Genomic DNA, 17,611 nt, shown 5'->3' with positions numbered 1-17,611 from the left:
AAGAAAAATATTTAAAGCCAAAACAAAATAAAATAATTAAGACCAAATCAAACCAGCCGTCCAAACAATCCTAACTATATTTCGCCCTTTCCTCCAGAAACTTGAGAATGTTGATATTTAAACGAAAAAGGAATCAATCCTTTGTATTTTCCTCTCAATTAAAATCTACGAAAGTTCTCAATTTTGGTGGGCGAAGAGGGGGAGGGGTTTATAGTTTAGTTTTTGAACATCGTTGATGGGGAGTTTGAAAACACTCTTCTCTTTGTAGGTTTTCAAGGTAGGCGTTCAGGGCTAGGGGACCAGGCTTGCATCTCAAAATCGGGTGCTTCAAAACCCGTTCTCTCTTGGGCTCCTAAGGCGCCTTCTTAGCCCAGGGGCGGGACCTAGGTTGAGAATTTTTGTTTTCACTCCGCCAACGCGACAGGCTTTCAGAGGCTCAATTTCAAGTGACCCTTAAAACTCATTTCTCAAGAGAGTTGCAATTTCTTCGCTCTTTCTTGGGAGAAAACCAGATAGATCGGGTATACTTGGGGTGTTCGGAGCTTCCTTCGTAGGGGGCTTGAGAGGTTCACCTCAGGAGCTGGCCTGGTTGCGGAAAGCCTTGGCGTTGCTTTGGAAAGGGGAAGAGTGGGCCAAGCCTGAGCTTGGACCTTGGATCTCCACAGGTCGGCTCAGGCCACCTGGCTCGTCTCGTCTTTGAGGGCTCGTCAAAGAGGGTTTGTCTGGCCCTCTTTGTCCCCCTTCAGAACCTACAGAAATGAGAACATCCCCTCATTTCCATCCCTTTTCTCCGGGGAAAAACCGTTCCTGCGCTGCATCGAGTCCCTTTGCGCTTTGGATTGTTCAGAAATAGAAAACACAGAAAGAACAAGACCCGGGAAATGTTTCCAAGCCGACGTGGGCAGACAAGCAAGGGTGGGACTGAGGAGGGGCTTGAAAGGCGCCCAAGCCGAAAGGTTTGGAGGGAAGCTGTGGATTTGTTCGTGGACTCCTGAATCCAAGACCAGAACCGGAACAGAAAACGATCTCCGGAAATCGGAGCGTGCCCTTCAGGCAGCAATATAATGGGTGTCGAAATCCCGTCTGGAAAGTAGCCGGCCAAGGAGTGGGAGACAGCACAGGACTGGACCGTAGAGAGGAGGAAGGAAGGGCTTCGGAGCGAGGCGCGAGTGTCTGTGTGTGTGTGTGTGTCTGTGTGTGTCTGTGTGTGTCTGTGTGTCTGTGTGTGTCTCTGTGTGTGTGTGTGTGACTGAAAGGGGTGGGCTGGGGAAGTGCCTAGGGGAAGAAGGGAGGAGGGAGGAAACGAGAAGGTAGAAAGAAGCTACGGGAGCGAATGAGGAAAAGCAAGAGGACCCGTGTCCTTTGTTTGAAAGCACTCGCATCCTAAATCGTAGGAACGAGGTCGTCATTAGCGCTCTGACCCGGAGGAGAGACGCATTAGAGAGAGAAATGAACAGAGAATCTCCCCGCCTGGTTTATTTCGCTTTCCTTGAAATCCCTCGGCCTCGAGGTTCCCGTCGCCTAAGCTTGCCCCTTCTCTTTCCCTCCCCCGCCCCTTCTCCGCACAAAGCCAGTGACTGAGCTGGGAGAGAAGGAAGGAGTCAGTGAGAGAAAACCAACAAGCTTTTCCGGATAAAAAATAAAATCTGCGCATCCAGATTACCAACATGGGTTTTTTTGTGTCCCCCCCCCCCCATTTTGCGTCGAGTTCTTTGGAAACCGTTGTTGCAGTGATAATTTAGCCTGAGAGATTATTAAAGTCTCAAAGTTCCCAAAGATTGTGGAATCCTGCTTGTAAAAATACTTTTAAAAAAAACAAAACTGTTTTTTTTTCCGTCTTTCCCAAAAGAACCCCGGAGAATGCACTTCAGTCTTGGGGACTGAAGGCGTGGTGGGCAGACAGCTGTTGAATGCAAACAAAGACTATACTGAATCCGACGCTGTTTGGGGTTTGGTCTGGGAGATTGTCCCTCTCCTTCCCATTCCAGTGCAAAGAAATGGACTGGGAATGAGCTGGGCAAAATTGTGCGTTTATGGCAGACAGATGGGACAGGACAGAATAAACCTTAAGCAACAAAAGGATGATCGAGATTTGGTTTCTAGGTGTACAAATTTGGAACGAACAAAATAACCAAGGAAGCATAGAGATACCAACACTGGGGAGATATCTACAACGTTGACTCATAAACGAATCATCTCTCTCCTTCTCTACCTTCTTCTCATGGATCAAGAATTGTGACCCCATCTAGCGAGCTGCTATGGAAGCCAAAACTGCAGGACATTTTCCGACACAAGGCTTCAAACCTGCCTGAAACTAACAAAGCAATCCTTTAGTCTGCCAGATCACCTCTTTTTCTTCCCTGTTCTCTCTCTCTCCCCCCTCTCTCCTTCTCACCCTCCCTTCTCCTGTCTTTCTCCAGCTAGCCTCACCTCAATTAGCCCCCAAGAGCAAGTCAGTCTTACACCTGCTGGCGGGATCTTGGTAGGGGTGGAGGGAAGAGGTGGGTTTGGTTTTCAGCAGAGCAGTGGAGGCACCTTGTCAAACCTGCCTACTTCCCCTCACCCCACCACCCGCCCAAGGATCCTCTTCAGGCATATCTCGGGGCCAGAAGCCAGGCAGGCTTTCTTCCGCCTGCGTCATTGCTCACAGCCACTTTCAGTTTCTTCCATCCACCAGTGCCTGCCACCTCTTTCCTCTGTCCTCTCAATGAGCAGTTCTAACACAGTTTGCAAAGCTCTCCTTCTGACTTAGGGTGCCAGGTTTAAAAGGGGGAGAATAGAGTGGCTTGAAAGAGGAGAGATCCTTCTTAGATCCTTTTTAAATTTTTAATTTTATTGACACATCTTTGAAAGATTTGTTTTGGTATAAGGCAAAGCTGCCAATTCCAAATACAAACAGATGGACACACACTGTGTATATCAGATGTTGGGAATAAAAATGGTTTATTGATTGAAATAATAGAGGCATTATTTTGATTTGTCTTGACATGAATGCTGATTTATAAAGCTCTTCCCCCACTGATTTCTTCTTGTAGTCCAGACACATGGAAATGATCAAAATCTCACCAAAGCTCACCTTGGTGCTAATCAAGAGTGCTCAATGCACGTTATAAATCTGATATTATATTTATTGCTTATCTTTATTTGAGAGGTTAGTCCCCATCCTAGGATTGTCCCCTTTCAAAAAAAAAATTAGGAGAGGGGCGGTGCATCTGTTTTCACTTTGCACTTTCAACGGGCTGGAGCAGACAATAGTGTGAAAAACATCTGAAAATATGAGGCGACAGAGCTGCATGTGTGTTTCATTTCTACAGTGTTAGGAGGAGAAAAATAACAAAAGAAACACACTACACACATGCACACTGGCCCAGGACCATGCACAAAAGGCTCGTTGACCCAAGGCTAACATACAAGACAAATTAAAGAGAGGAGCAAATCGTAGGAGGGGCCAGGGCAATCTGGGGCCGGGCAGTTTGGGAAAAGATCAAGGACAAACGATAGTTAAGAAATTGGACACGGGTAGGGAAAGAACAGAAGGGGAAAGTAAAGTGTCCAGGACTGGAACTCGTGTCCCCGAGGAAGAGAATAATAAGTATTCTTAAAACACTGAGTGTTTTCCTTTGCTGCACGATAAAAGAAAGTCATAAAACATACACAAATCCGTCCAGCGAAAGCAGCCAGTCACCCCAAACCTAGCTGTCTCTGATTAACTGTTGCTGGGTCACAAGAGACCTCCATCTGGCTCCGAGACTGCCTCGACGGGACAGGCTGCGGGTAGGCTGAGGAATGCCTTATCCCTGAGGGGAGCAACCAATATTTGTGAGGTTTAAAGAGGCAGGAATACAAAGGTTGGAGTGAGTTTATCTGAGTATCAACGGACCCCCAACAGATAACTACGTAAAAAAAAAATAACAAAGCCCAGTTGGTAAGGGGGGGAAAGATTTAGAATCAGGGAGAGGATCAGAGGGAATGATGTTGAGCGCGGCTGCTCCAGAGCTGAACCTCAGCTGCGACAGGCAGCCAATCCCTGGGCCTGCGGGAGACGGGGACCGAGCCCCCGGGCCACGGAGAGCTAGCGGGAGCCTTCCCGCCGCGGAGGAGCGAGCGCGGGGACTCGCCGGGACCCCCGCGGGCGGGCACTGGCCAAGCGTTTCTGGACCCGCGGCCGAGAGAGCTCCTGGGGAAAAGAGGTGGCGCTTGAGCAGCGAAAGAGATGCCCTGTATTCTCAGCTTCTTCGTGCCGTGTCTCTGCCTCTGTTTCCCCCTCGGTCTGGAGGCTGCGCCTTCAGCAGAGACATCGCCGCGGGTAGGGGATCGCTTCTCTGAGAACGCCTGGCACCCCAGAGTTAAAGAGCGAACTTCGGTTCAGCCTGCTCTGCAGACCATTTTCTTTTTCTTCTTCCCAGTGTGTGAATTCATTGCTCAGCCTGTTGCTGTCGGAGAGCCCCTGGGGGCTCCTTCCCTCCCACCCCCCGCTCCGATCTCCAGTAGGGTGTCTTTGCAGGGACGCCGATCCCCCACCCCCGGCCCCAGCAGGGACACGCGCGTGTTTTCCTGTTGAAAGCAGTTTCCGACTTGGCGTGGCCGGTCCCCTCCTGAAGCTCACCTCTGGCAGTCGCAGGAAGTTCCTGTCCAGTCGTTTGCTTTCCTCTTGCAGGGTCGGGATCGTCTTCAACTCCCGAGGCTGCCTTCTCCGGGCGAGTTCCACGATAACTGCACATTTCTGTACATTTAGTTCTTCGGAGATTTAGAGAGCGCGCTTTCATTTGTATGTACATCGTCTGCCGACAGCCTCTTCGCGTTAGGGAATCTTGTTCCCCCTCCCCACACGTACGCGCACACATTTTTATTTTTAATAAATGATTTAAAAAATCAAAACAAATCTCTGAACCAGTCCGCCTAATGTTATGCTCCATCTCCTCCGCATGTGCTACGTCCTCTCTGCCAATCGATGGGAAAGAGTGTTTAGGGGCATTTGCAATTTCCTTTGTCACTTGCCACTCTCTGTGTATAGATTTTACATATCATTTGTTTACCAAATCAGTTTGTGTGCTCTCAGCCCAGGATTCAGGATTTGCGTTCCTGTATTAATTAATTGCCCAATACTTGAAGGAGAGGACTTGCAGAGCAGCCACCTGATGCAGAAAGGGTCAGCCCACATTAGGGCGCTACAAAGAGACTGTTGTGACAGATCTCGGCCCTGTGGAGGCTCTGAATTAACTCACAGAGCCCTCTGCCTTCCTAGGACTTTTTAGAAAAAAACACCACAGTTTGAAGTGTGGGCGGGGTGCCGAACGTTCCCCAGCTTCTATCTCCAGGCATAACAAGATACTTCTTGCCCAGCCCAGAGGTACTGTGTAGTTTCATTCCCCTGACTGCAGATAATATGTAGCCACTTCAGTTCTTCTGGCCGGATGATGCTTACCTACATACTGGTATTGAATAGCCTCAGGTTCTTCCTCGGGTCTCACTGGTTTATTGACTTCTTCACTAGAGTAGATCATGACTTTGTAGGGCTGAGAGATAGGGAGTTTGTGGATGATCTTACTACCCTAATTAAAATTCACACAAAAAAATTTGAAGGTAATTTGGCAATGGTGGCATCCTCCGAAAGCTTCCTTTAGTTTATTTCATTTGTTTAATATTTATTGCTTTATTCCACAAAATGACCTTTAAGTTTTAAGGCTCTCAAAATTCCTCTTTAAACATTTGCATGCCAGCTTGAAGTATTCACAGCCACACTACCCTAGGCAGGGGGGATGGCAAACTGGAGCAAATGATCACTTCTCTACTTAACCAAATCTTGTAAAGAAAAAAAAAACCTTCATCACCATTCCCGTACCAGTTGAACAACAGGCATCTCTTTGATGGATCAAGAGTTTTGTCTGTTTCAGCAGGTAGGAGTCTATGGCATTTGAAATTTGTAAGAAAAAAATAACTAATTATGAGATATATTTTGGAGACTAATTTTTGCTTGGACCATTTGGTCTATCATTTATGAAAGTTATCTTTGGGTGTAGTATCTCTTTATACCAAGCTTTCAGGGGTAACTAGAAACACAGGGGAGGTGGCAGTGCTGTCTGAGATGCTAAGGGCAACAGCTTGTGGGTAAACAAAAGGAAGCCCTGAGGCAACAACTTTACTTTGGGGCACAGCTATCTCACTGAGCTCAAGGTGGCTTCTTTTACTCTTGTTTTTACCATTGAACATAAGTTGCCCTTATCTAAGATTATAGTAAAAACCTTGGCACATCAAGGCTGCGTCTGGACCAGGATATAGTCTATTTCTTTGGAATGAAAGAACAACTGATAGAAACCCTTTTGGTTTTCCATGATTTTGTCTTTGTATCCTGTGAGCAGAAGTGTTAACAAATGGGATTTGGCATAGACTACAAATGTTTGCCCTCTAAATATTAAGCTACAGATCATCATATAAGGAATCTGAGAAAAGAGGTAGAAGGTCTTCCCAGCTGATAAAAGTTACATTGTAACCTGATTGAAGGGTTGGCAAAAAAACAGCAACAGACACAAATGATAGCTTGTCCTCATCCAAACAACAGCTAGGCCAGAACAGCATTGGGCCAAAGAAATTCCAGCCCAGTTCCCTTTATTATATAATCCTATGTTCACTAGGCAATTCTCTAAGTATAATTTAGCTTGCTATATATATCGGCTTCCCTGGTGGCTCAGACAGTAAAGAATCTGCCTGCAATGTGGGAGACCCAGGTTTGATTCCTGGGTCTGGAAGATCCCTTGGAGGAGGAAATGGCTACCAATCCAGTGTTCTTGCCTGGAGAATTGCACAGACAATTCTTGGCGGGCCGCAGTCCATGGTGTAGCAAAGAGTCAGACATGACTGAAGCGACAGAGCACATAGATCTGCTGAGTTATGACAATATGAATATTGAGATCTCTGAGATTATCTATCTCAAAGGTTATTCTGGTTTTAACATTGGTCTCAATGACATTGGTCAAAATGATTCTACTATGAGTGGCACAGTGACTCTTGGTTTGCTAAGAAATAAGTTTCCAAGCTTCCAAGGCTGAAGATTAACCCTTGATGCCAAAGCAGTTTCTGGGAAAGGCACCCAACCATGTCTTTGGGCAATCATCAGTTATATCTTGGGAACAACAGCCACTCATTGGCTATCTGCTCTAACATTTCAACAGACAGAATTTTGCCACTGTATACCCAATGTCGAGACTCTAAAAGTGACTAAGTATTATTTTCTAAGTGAACAAATGAAATTATCACAAATGTTCCTATCTTTTACCAAAAATTAATTCACCTAAGCTATTCTTGATGTTAATGATAGTTTCGGTTCTCCACCAAATTTTGGAATTATTAAGTATGATATCAACCTACTCCTATAATTTATTGTGTCCTTTTGTGTTTCAATGCAGTTTAACTGAATATGCTGTAGATGCTGAATTCTATTTGATCAGAATGTATATTGAGATTATTTTTATAGTCTTTGTTTCTAATTCTATTGACTCTCATTTTTCCCTAGTGAAAGGAACTACAAAATTTATTTAGCTGTCCCCACAGAAAATTTTTATCTCTTGATTCTAACAGTTGCCCATCACTGAAAATTTTATGTTAGGTTTTTCTGGTATGGTGGACAATATTACATTCACTGCATCAGAAATGAAGGCATCTAAATTTTGTAAAAGTTTAGATCCTACCTCTGGGGCTATTGGATGATTTAATCAGATAAAACAAGCCAAAGATATTTCTGGCACTTTGTGCTAAAAAAATGCATTAGTTGCCACCATTTTTTAGCACAGACACCCTCTGACTAATACTTTTAGGGAATGGAGGTATATTGACACCTGTTCCTTTTTCCTTGCTTGTAGCTAAGAGCTTAGTATTCTTCCTCTTATAAATATATTTGAAGTTATTTTTCCCTAAATACATTTCATTAAAGCTGTTTATGCTCAAGGATTTAATATAAACGTAGAGATTGGTGCTTGCCCTGTGCAACTCCTTTTACAAATTATTTTAAACAAAGTTAAAATAAGGTACAATCCATCACTGAGCTCTCGTTGACCTCATTTTTCACACGTCTCTGCTCCTTTCCCGTTTCTCTGAATTGTGGAGTTGGAAGAAAACTTGAAGATCAAAAAATTATGGAATCACTGAGTTTTCAACTAGTTATGAATTTAGAGATATCTGGTTTCTAGAATACAAGCCAATTCTTTATTCATTCATGGTAACTAAACTATTTTTTTTTTTAATCCTCTTAAATGTTCCTTTAAACATCTACCTATATTATATCTCCTAATTTCCTCTTTTTCAAACAGACTCTTCCAGCCCTCTTAAAAACACTTTTATATCAGAGGGTCATGTTTGTTTCTTGTATATTCCATGCTACCTTTCCTCTAATAGCTAATTTTTTTTAAATGACCTTTTGTGTTTAAATATATTTTCTCTAATTGCTAGGAATTGAAGCAAAACTCCCTGGTTATCTCCAGTTAATTTTTTATAGATGGCATTTTGCTAGCAACTCATCAGAACTTCAGTGCATAGGACTTGCATGAAAAATTGTATACTGTCACTCCAAATTTTTCAATTTCACATTTAAGTTTCTTTTTTTAAATAGTATTTGAATGAATATCATTCCGTCCAGATTTATGACCTACCTTTTTCTTAACTCTTGACTATTCTGTCCTGCTATAACTATGATGACTCACCCTCCAAAATTTTTGGTTAAATTTTGAAGCAAAGAAATTCTTCAGTTTTAACATCATTTTTTCCCCTTTTAAATGTGGTTTTTATGGATTACTTAACATATATGAAAAGATGAGAAAAGGCCAAAAATTTGAGGATTTGGGCTAGGCTCTGTCATTATAATTTGCTGTTTGACTGTAATGAATCCCATAAGTTGTTCTTTGTCAATTTCTTCACATGTTAAATGGAGATAACAATTATTTCCTCCTTATTATAAAGGTTATGTGATGTGTATGAATGTGCGTGTTAGAAAGAGAATCAAGTTAGACCACTTAATTTAAAGACCCAAGGAAGGACACCTCCAGTGGGCCATACCTTGAGTTACGCATGCTACATATATTTTCCATTCAATAGTATCATCAGTCATATTCATGAAGTACATGGATGTATGCTAAGTTGCTTCAGTCATGTCCGACTCTTTTCAACCCCATGGATTATAGCCCACCAGTCTCCTCTGTCCATGCAGGTCTCCAGACAAGAATAGTGGAGTGGGTTGCCATGGTCTTCTCCCAGGGATCTTCCTGACCAGGGATTGAACCCCATCTCTTCTGTCTCCTACACTACAGGCAGGTTCTTCACCACTAGCTCCACCTGGGAAGCCCCTCATGAAGTATATTTCGAGGGAAATTATTCAGCTTAAATTTTCAACTTGCTAGTCTCTTCTCTATCTGGTTCCATGTTGCCAATCAGGGTACAAAATCTTGATTTTTTTTTTTTTTTCATTACTGGCCTGTGTTTGTTTTACAGATGTGGTGGCCTCTCTTAATCCCATAGGAAAATGATCACACAGATATGCTGAAAGCTCTATTTGTTTTAGAAACTTTTCTCCCCTGACAGATGCTTCAGACTTTAGAACTGGGACCCTTGCTGTTAAGGTTTAGGCTTTGCCCAAATTCTTGTTGAATTTTGTTTTGTTTTGTTTTGTTTTGTTTTAGAACTTAAAATGGAAAAAATAATTTTAAAAAAATTTACAGCTCTTTTAAAATTATTATTATTATTATTTTATTATTTAATTTATGAATTTTGGCTATGCTATAACTTGGTCTTTGTACTTGAGTTTCCCTATTAGCGTGTGGCCATAACTTCCCTTCGGTGGTTGCAAAGAACGTTGTAGGGTGGGGTGTGTAAGTAGTCCATCATCTGAGCTCAGAACATTTTTGTTGTGTTTGGGTTCATCTGCCAACAGGATGCAGTACTGTTTCTTCAAGTCAAGAGTCCACAAGCACCAGTGACAAATGTTTCTGCCACTCCTTCTTGCCACAAAATCCTTTTGGAAGTCCTCTTGGACTTCCCTGGTGGCTCAGATGGTAAAGCGTCTGCCTACAATGTGGGAGACCTGGGTTCGATCCCTGGGTTGGGAAGATCTCCTGGAGAAGGAAACGGCAACCCACTCCAGTATTCTTGCTTGGAAAATCCCATGGACGGAGGAGAATGGTAGGCTGCAGTCCATGGGGTCGCAAAGAGTCAGACATGACTGAGCAACTTCACTTTCTTTCTTGGCACAAAGGGTAGAGGAGATTTCTGACAGCCTAGCTATCTGGTACTCAAATATCCTGGGCAACATAATAAACTCACAGGAGCATCATGGGATACTTTGAAAGAAACAGTGATATTCAACCATCTGATAGACACTGCAAAACTACTATATCAGGACTTCCCAGGTGGTCCAGTGACTGAGGCTCCGCGCTCCCAATGCAGGGGGTCTAGGTTTGATCCTTGGTCAAGGAACTAGATCCCACATGTGGCAACTAAAACATCCTACATACCTCAACTAAAGATCCCACATGCCACAATGAATATCAAAGATCCCACATGCTGCAACTCAGACTAGGCACAGTTAAAGAAATAAATAAAAAACTGATACCTTAAAAAAAAATCTGAAACTATCAGATCTCATTTTCAACATAAGATCATGCTACATTCTTTTAGATAATACCATATTTTTATGAAACTGGTATTTTGGAGTTTGCTGTGACAAAAAGCAAGTACCACATCAACATCAATGTGGAACAGGAAATATAGCTGACAGTGTCCAATACATTTCCAGATTTGTAAAGTTGCATGGTGCCCAATATAGATACACATCTTATTTGCAAATATTTGTGGTTATTTAGGAATAGAATTGGAGAAGGGAATGACACCCTACTCCAGTACTCTTGCCTGGAAAATCCCATGTTTGGAGGAGCCTGGTAGGCTGCAGTCCATGGGATCGCACAGAGTCAGACATGACTGAAGCGACTTAGCAGCAGCAGCAGCAAGAATAGAATACAAATTTTTTCTTTCAATCACTTGTGTTCAAGCAGCCATTAAGTTGTTAAGACATAAATACTTAAGTGGTTTGTATCTAACTACTTGCTGTTGCTGTTTAGTTGTTAAGTTGTGTCCACCTCTTTTGCAACCCCATGGACTGTAGCCCACCAGGCTCTTCTGTCCATGGGATTCTCCAGGCAAGAATACTGGAGCGTGTTGCCATTTCCTTCCTCAGGGGATCTTCTTGACCCAGGGATCAAACCCTGAGTCTCCTGCATTACAGGCGGATTCTTTTACCACCGGGACACCTGGGAAGTCCAACTACTTGATAAATAGAACTATATTTATTATTTCTTTTGACTGCAGGATAGGATGAAAAAACTACTGAGACAGGAACAAGAGTGTGAACAGGTAATTTTGGGGAGCATCTGGTCTTTCACTGTGGTTTCTGGATCAACTGTTCTAGAACTTTTTTCCCGAGTTGGGTCTCTCAGTGCTGAAACTGAAGCAGACCTGAGACTGCTCTCAACATTTGCAACAGTTTTAAGCTGTGGGTCCCTCTATTTTATTTCCCACCTGCTTTCTGTCTTTCAGAAATCCCTAAAAATTTCTGACCCACTAACGTCAATCCTTTGTTTTGCAGTGATATTAAGGATTTTCAGAGTAGAATGGAGTAGGATGGTGGGGGTTGGGCGGGGAGGATATAATGCCTTGTGTTTTTGGTACTTTACTAAATACATCATTTTGTATAGAAGAAATAATTTTTCTTTGCCAGTTAATGTCATTTTAATTCCTTGAAATTTTACTTTTTATTTTACAAATGTTTACCAAATTATGTTTATAATTGGCATTTTATTTTAGGTCCTTTGCTGAAATTAATTTCATGAATAATTATTTGGCCTTTGATCTCCACCTTGGATGTTGAAATCACTCTCACAGCCATGTTGACATCTTGATTTACTTATGAATATATCTCATACTAATTTTTGGTCACATTTCATTAGAAAATGGAATGTTTTCTTTTCTGGCGTATCTTTACTACAGATATGCAGTCATAAACACTGACAGATGATTAATGATCCAGTTTAGAAATCTGAAATTCTCATGAATTGCTCTTTTCTGAATTGAACTTTTTAAATAAAATAGCTCTCCTTTTCATACTTGGGACAGCACTAAAGATTTCTCTTAGTAAGAGAAAAAGTCATCCCTCTATTTTAGTCATTTCGAGCTACTATAGCAGAATGCTACAGTCTGGGTGGCTTAAACAGCAAACATTTATTTCTCCCAGTTCTAGAGGCTGGGAAATCTAAGATTTGGGTATCAGTAGATCTGGTATCTGGTATCTGGTGAGGGGATTCTTCCTGGATTACAGACAACTGCTTTCTTCTTACCTCCTCACATGATGGAGAGAAAGGAAGCAAGCACTTCTGTCTCTTCTTTAAAGGACACTAATCTCATTATGAGAGCTCCACCCTCAGAAGCCAATTACCTCCCAAAGGCCCCATCTAAAAATATCACCACATGAGGTGTTAAGATTTTAACATCTGTACTTGGGAGAACTCCTTCCACCATTGTTTATAGATTTCCTCAGTTGGCCAGCACTAAGCATAGAAAAAGCAAAAGAACTCTTTAGCCATGTTTATCTGCATCTGCAGATTCAGCGCTTTCGAGAAAGTCAAATGAGATTATATTTACATGACATAAAATAACTGATTAAAAACTTCGGTCACGTTGGCTATTAGTCCACACACACACACACACACACACACACACACACAGCACTGTCAGGCAGATGTGCACACCAAAACACAACCTGGGCCCCCTGCAGTTAAGAGACAACAGCATGTATCAAAGTTGCCATAGCATGTACCACCTGGAAAATTTCGGAGGACTGTAAAAAACTCAGGACACATCTTTGCTCCTATCCCTGACTGCAGTCTCATTTCTCATCGGGATACTTCAGTGCCTAGTGCTAACTTGTCTAACTGTACTGTTAATCCAAGAGTATCAGAAATCCATTAGTTTAGTCTACTGAATGAGCTGTAACAGAGAAAGCCCTGAAGCAAAGAGACACTGAAAAGGTTGATTTTAGTGATTGGGCAAGAGGGTGGAAAACTTTCATGGCTTTTTCGGTGTCAGGAAGGTAGTAAGTAAAGTTGTCATGGCCCATGCTAAGCCTGGAATTCCCAGGGTGTAAGATGAGCACCCAGCCGTCCTAGAAGTGGGTTTATGATATAGGAAGTGAGATACAAACCTTAGCTATGTTGAGATTTTGCCTTGTATCAGTCCTGTATGTCTCTTTGAGTTTGTTTCTCCAAATAACAGATTTCTTCAATAGACCCTGGAGAAGGGAATGGCTACCCACTCCAGAATTCTGGCCTGGATAATTCCATGGACAGAGGAACTTGGCAGGCTATAGTCCATGGGGTCACAAAGAGTTGGACATGACTGAATGACTTTCAGTCACTTACTCGGACTATTATTCTAATATGTATCTTTTGCTAGTAATGGGTCAACTCAAAGAAGCTCCTGTTTGAATTAATACAAATTCCAAGGTAGTGGTTCCAGTTTCTATAATGGGGTTTTACTATATATTATTTCCTTTGCAAAACTCCTGAAAATTGATGAGACTGTTTATATAAAGGATTTGGGGTAATTTTGCTAAAAGTTCTGAGAAATAACGAAGAGATCTTTCATCTCATGGGACTTTGGGGCATAGGGCCCTGGCTAAGGCCCATATTCTATTAGCCTATTAAGTTTTGAATGGTTATCTAAGGAATGTAGGGGAGAAAAAAACTCAGAGAGACACACAGGACTAAAAGAAGGCAAAATCTTAACATAATTAAGGTTTGTACTTCATTTCCTTTTTCACAAACCTACTTCCGTGATGACTGGGTGCTCATCTTACACCCTGGGAACTCCACACTTAGCACGGTCCATGACAACTTTACTAACTTCCTTACATTAAAAAAGCATGAAAGTTTTCTTTCAATTGGAGTTTTCCTGGTGACTCAAATGGTAAAGAATCTGCCTGCAATGCAGGAGACTCAGGTTTGCTCCCTGGGTTATTAAGATCCCCTGGAGAAAGGAATGGCTACCCACTCTAGCAATCTTGCTTGGAGAATTCCATGGACAAAGAAGCGTGGCAGGCTACTGTCCAAGGGGTTGCAAAGAGTCAGACATGTCTAAGCAACTAACACAAGGCTTCAATGAGAAAAATGTGGAAAACCTAAAAAAAATTGCTTGGGAATAACTTACTTCTTTATTCTTCATTTTGTTGGTCTAATTAAAGTTTATACGCTAATTCAAATAGACTCTAAAAATTGCTTAATTAAAATTTCACTATTTCCACTCTTTTCTGGAAGGCAGATTGCTAGCCTATTGCTACAAAATTAGTGGTGCATCTTGACTGATAAGAATTCTCAATTTCTTAGCAGAGTTTTGTCCACAACTACTTTAGAGACAGAAAACTTGAACATATTTATCTAAGGGATACTTAAATCAAACTTAAGTTTCCTAATTTTGTTTGTATGATTGGCCATGCCTGTGTAAGCTAGAAATATAAACTAGTGAATAAGTTCAAAAATATCCAGGTAACGCTAGCTGAAATGTTCCCAAACTAAGATAATAATCTTGATCATAAGTTCAGCTTGGCAGGTGAAGCTTCTTATGTCCCATTTCTTATTTAAATATTTGATTTCTTAGAGGATTGCTTAGAACAGGGCCACTATAACCTGGGGGAGAGAAAACACTCACTCAAAATGTAGTTACTAGAACAAAGACAGACTTCTTTGTAAAGAAATCCTATTTTGGGTATGTTTGAATTGTCAGTGGTTGAGGTACGCTAGAGTGAAGGCATTACTGTGTTTGATCTTGTGATTCACTGTTTAGCCAACAGAAATGTCCCTATCATTGCAGCATTATAGAGAAATAGCATTATATTTGAGAAAATATGCTATAGAAAAATATTATATTATAAAAAGTAGCATTATAGAAAAATATTTTGATGGGTCTTTCTGGTCATTGTTTAGCACATTTATTTTCTGTCACATGACTGCCTTGTGGTCTCTTCAAATGGCAATTCATCCCCATTACTATGGATACTTTTATTTAGTCAATACACAATAGCGCATTACAGCGGCAACTGTTGTTTCAGAGATGAGGAAGCTGGGACTCAGAGAAAGAAAGTGAAGTACTCACAGTAACACAGAATTGCTTGGTTGGAAACACAACAGGAACAACAACCCGGTTCCTCTGGTTCCTAATCAAATTCTCCCTGATCTCTTCAAAGCCCTGTTCTTTCTGATATCATTTCAAAATGCCTAGCTATTGCTGAAGTTTCACTTCCAACTTTTGATATAATTTGACCCTGGAAGGGCAAGTTAGATTGAGTTGATTCATGAGCAAACAGTGTACAGAAAGTGATAAATGCATTTTAGAGATAAATATGTTTAATTAGAGAAGTATGAATACCTATAATAGGAACCTCACTTACTACTTCCAAAGCAAGATAAAGCATAAGTGTAATTTTTCATGCTCTATTGTTTAGAAAATGAATTATGTATAAATTGTTCTTAAAATAGCATAGTAATTTATTAACATACTTTCAATGAATTCTGGGAGAATGTTCTAAGACACAAAGCCTATGCCAGTATGCAATCATGGAATTTACCATTTTAATGTAGATTGAGTTTTTGGCAGGACATTTTATCAGAACACTTTGGAATGACAGTGGTACAGATGAACTATCTTTGTTGTTTTGTTCTATAGAAACAAACAAAAGTAAAAAAAAAAAAAAAGGAATAAAACACTACTGAATCAACTCCATTCGAATGTGCTTTAAACATCCTCTATGGAACTGGTTCACTTTTTTTTTTTCAATCTTTATCTCATCTTTTTTTTTTTTTTTTTTTTAGTAAATGTGAGAGATGACATAGAATGTGAAATTTTATGATGCTTCCATTTATGTCAACTCATTCCAATACATTTATTATTTATTTGGCAATTAAGAGATTCTGTACTGCTATTCAGTTTATTTTGTCTACAAACATTTGTTATACAGTTACCAATTTTCCTGGGTTCAAAAGAATTAGAAGTCCTGGAATATTCCTGAATGCCATAATATTTAAGAACTCAAAATACTTAGTAAATAATATTCTATTATTTAAATTGCTCTGTGTGGATGTGGGAGGGGACAGTTTCATTCAAAATAAATTCTGAAATAAGTTCAGAACAAGAGCAGGATGGAAGATGCATATATTATACCATCACAGTACAACATATTTAACATTGAAAATTTGACTCTGTATTACTTCTTTTGAACATCAAGTGGATATGTTCTACTAAGCCTGGCTCCAACCTTCATTTAGATATTATGATGAGGAATACAATTTTTCACACTGCCCTTTATAAAAGACTATTTCAGATATGAGTTCATCCTAAAAACCCCAAATAAGATCTGATTCATTTTCAGAAGTGTAAAACCTTGATCATACAAATTTCATAATATTATATATGTATTAAATCCTCTAATATCTCCAACATTCTAATAATCTAAATTTTGTGTCCCTCACCCTTCTAAGATAACTCAGTGTCTTGTGTTCAGAGTGACAAGACTGAAGAACATTTGATAAAATAAGTTTTATGTGTTATTTATGAGAAAGACACTTAAAGATTTAAATAAGCCTTTAAAATATTTACATCTTTACTTCTGACTTTCTGCTTTGCACTTTTTTTAAAATGGGCTTTTCTCCTATATTTGATGTAGATTTCAAACTTTAGATTTATAGTTCAACACCTTGCAACAAATTTTGTAAATATTCGGTGGGGACTTAGTCTTGAAATATAAACATTTCTTGCTATTGAAGCACTGAGGAAAAACAGAGCCCCTCATTCATTATGAGACATTCAGAAGACTAAAGAGATTTTGAACTTTTTTTCCTTTTTCTGGAACATCTTCTTCAACAAGAAAAATGAAATGTCATCATGCTAAGGTGAATCATAATAAATGTTATGTCTCGTCTGACACTGAAAATAAATCCAAGTAAGTTTGGAGAAATATTGGTGGCTTTTTCCCCCATAGAGGTTTAGATCAGCTTTATAAATTAAACAGTATGCGTTGACAGCTCAGGGGCAGTAAGTAAACTATTCAGTAGATAATCTCCATAGAAACCAAAAAAGTTAACCATCTCAATGTAAAATTGCACTTCTGGGCTCAAATGATGGATATAAAAATAGTGAAACTTTCTTTACTTCAAATTAATCACTAGGAACAAAAGTGCCATTAAAACAAGGTCTGATATCGAATAACTTAGAAGAAGAAACCCAGATATAAATGGCTGTGATGGTGAGCTCAGTATGAATGTTTTCCTCTGAAGTTTTCTAATAACCTTTGTTAACTTTTAGAGATCATTGCTTGTTTGTTAGGAATTTTTCTGAACACTTCATACATATCAACTCATTAAATCTATACCAATATTAGGAGATTTTGTTATCCCCATTTCATAGGTGGGGAAACAGGTACAGAGAGTCAGTTCCTGCCCTCCCCTCCCTGCCCCCGACCCAATGTAAGTGGTGGAGTTTGGACTTGACTCTGGGCTCTGTGGACTGTCATATTTCCTAGGTAAACCAC

Source organism: Budorcas taxicolor, chromosome 20 (genome assembly GCF_023091745.1).
Source record: "Budorcas taxicolor isolate Tak-1 chromosome 20, Takin1.1, whole genome shotgun sequence".
NCBI lineage: Eukaryota > Metazoa > Chordata > Mammalia > Artiodactyla > Bovidae > Budorcas > Budorcas taxicolor.
Note: the sequence above shows the minus strand (reverse complement) of the source record.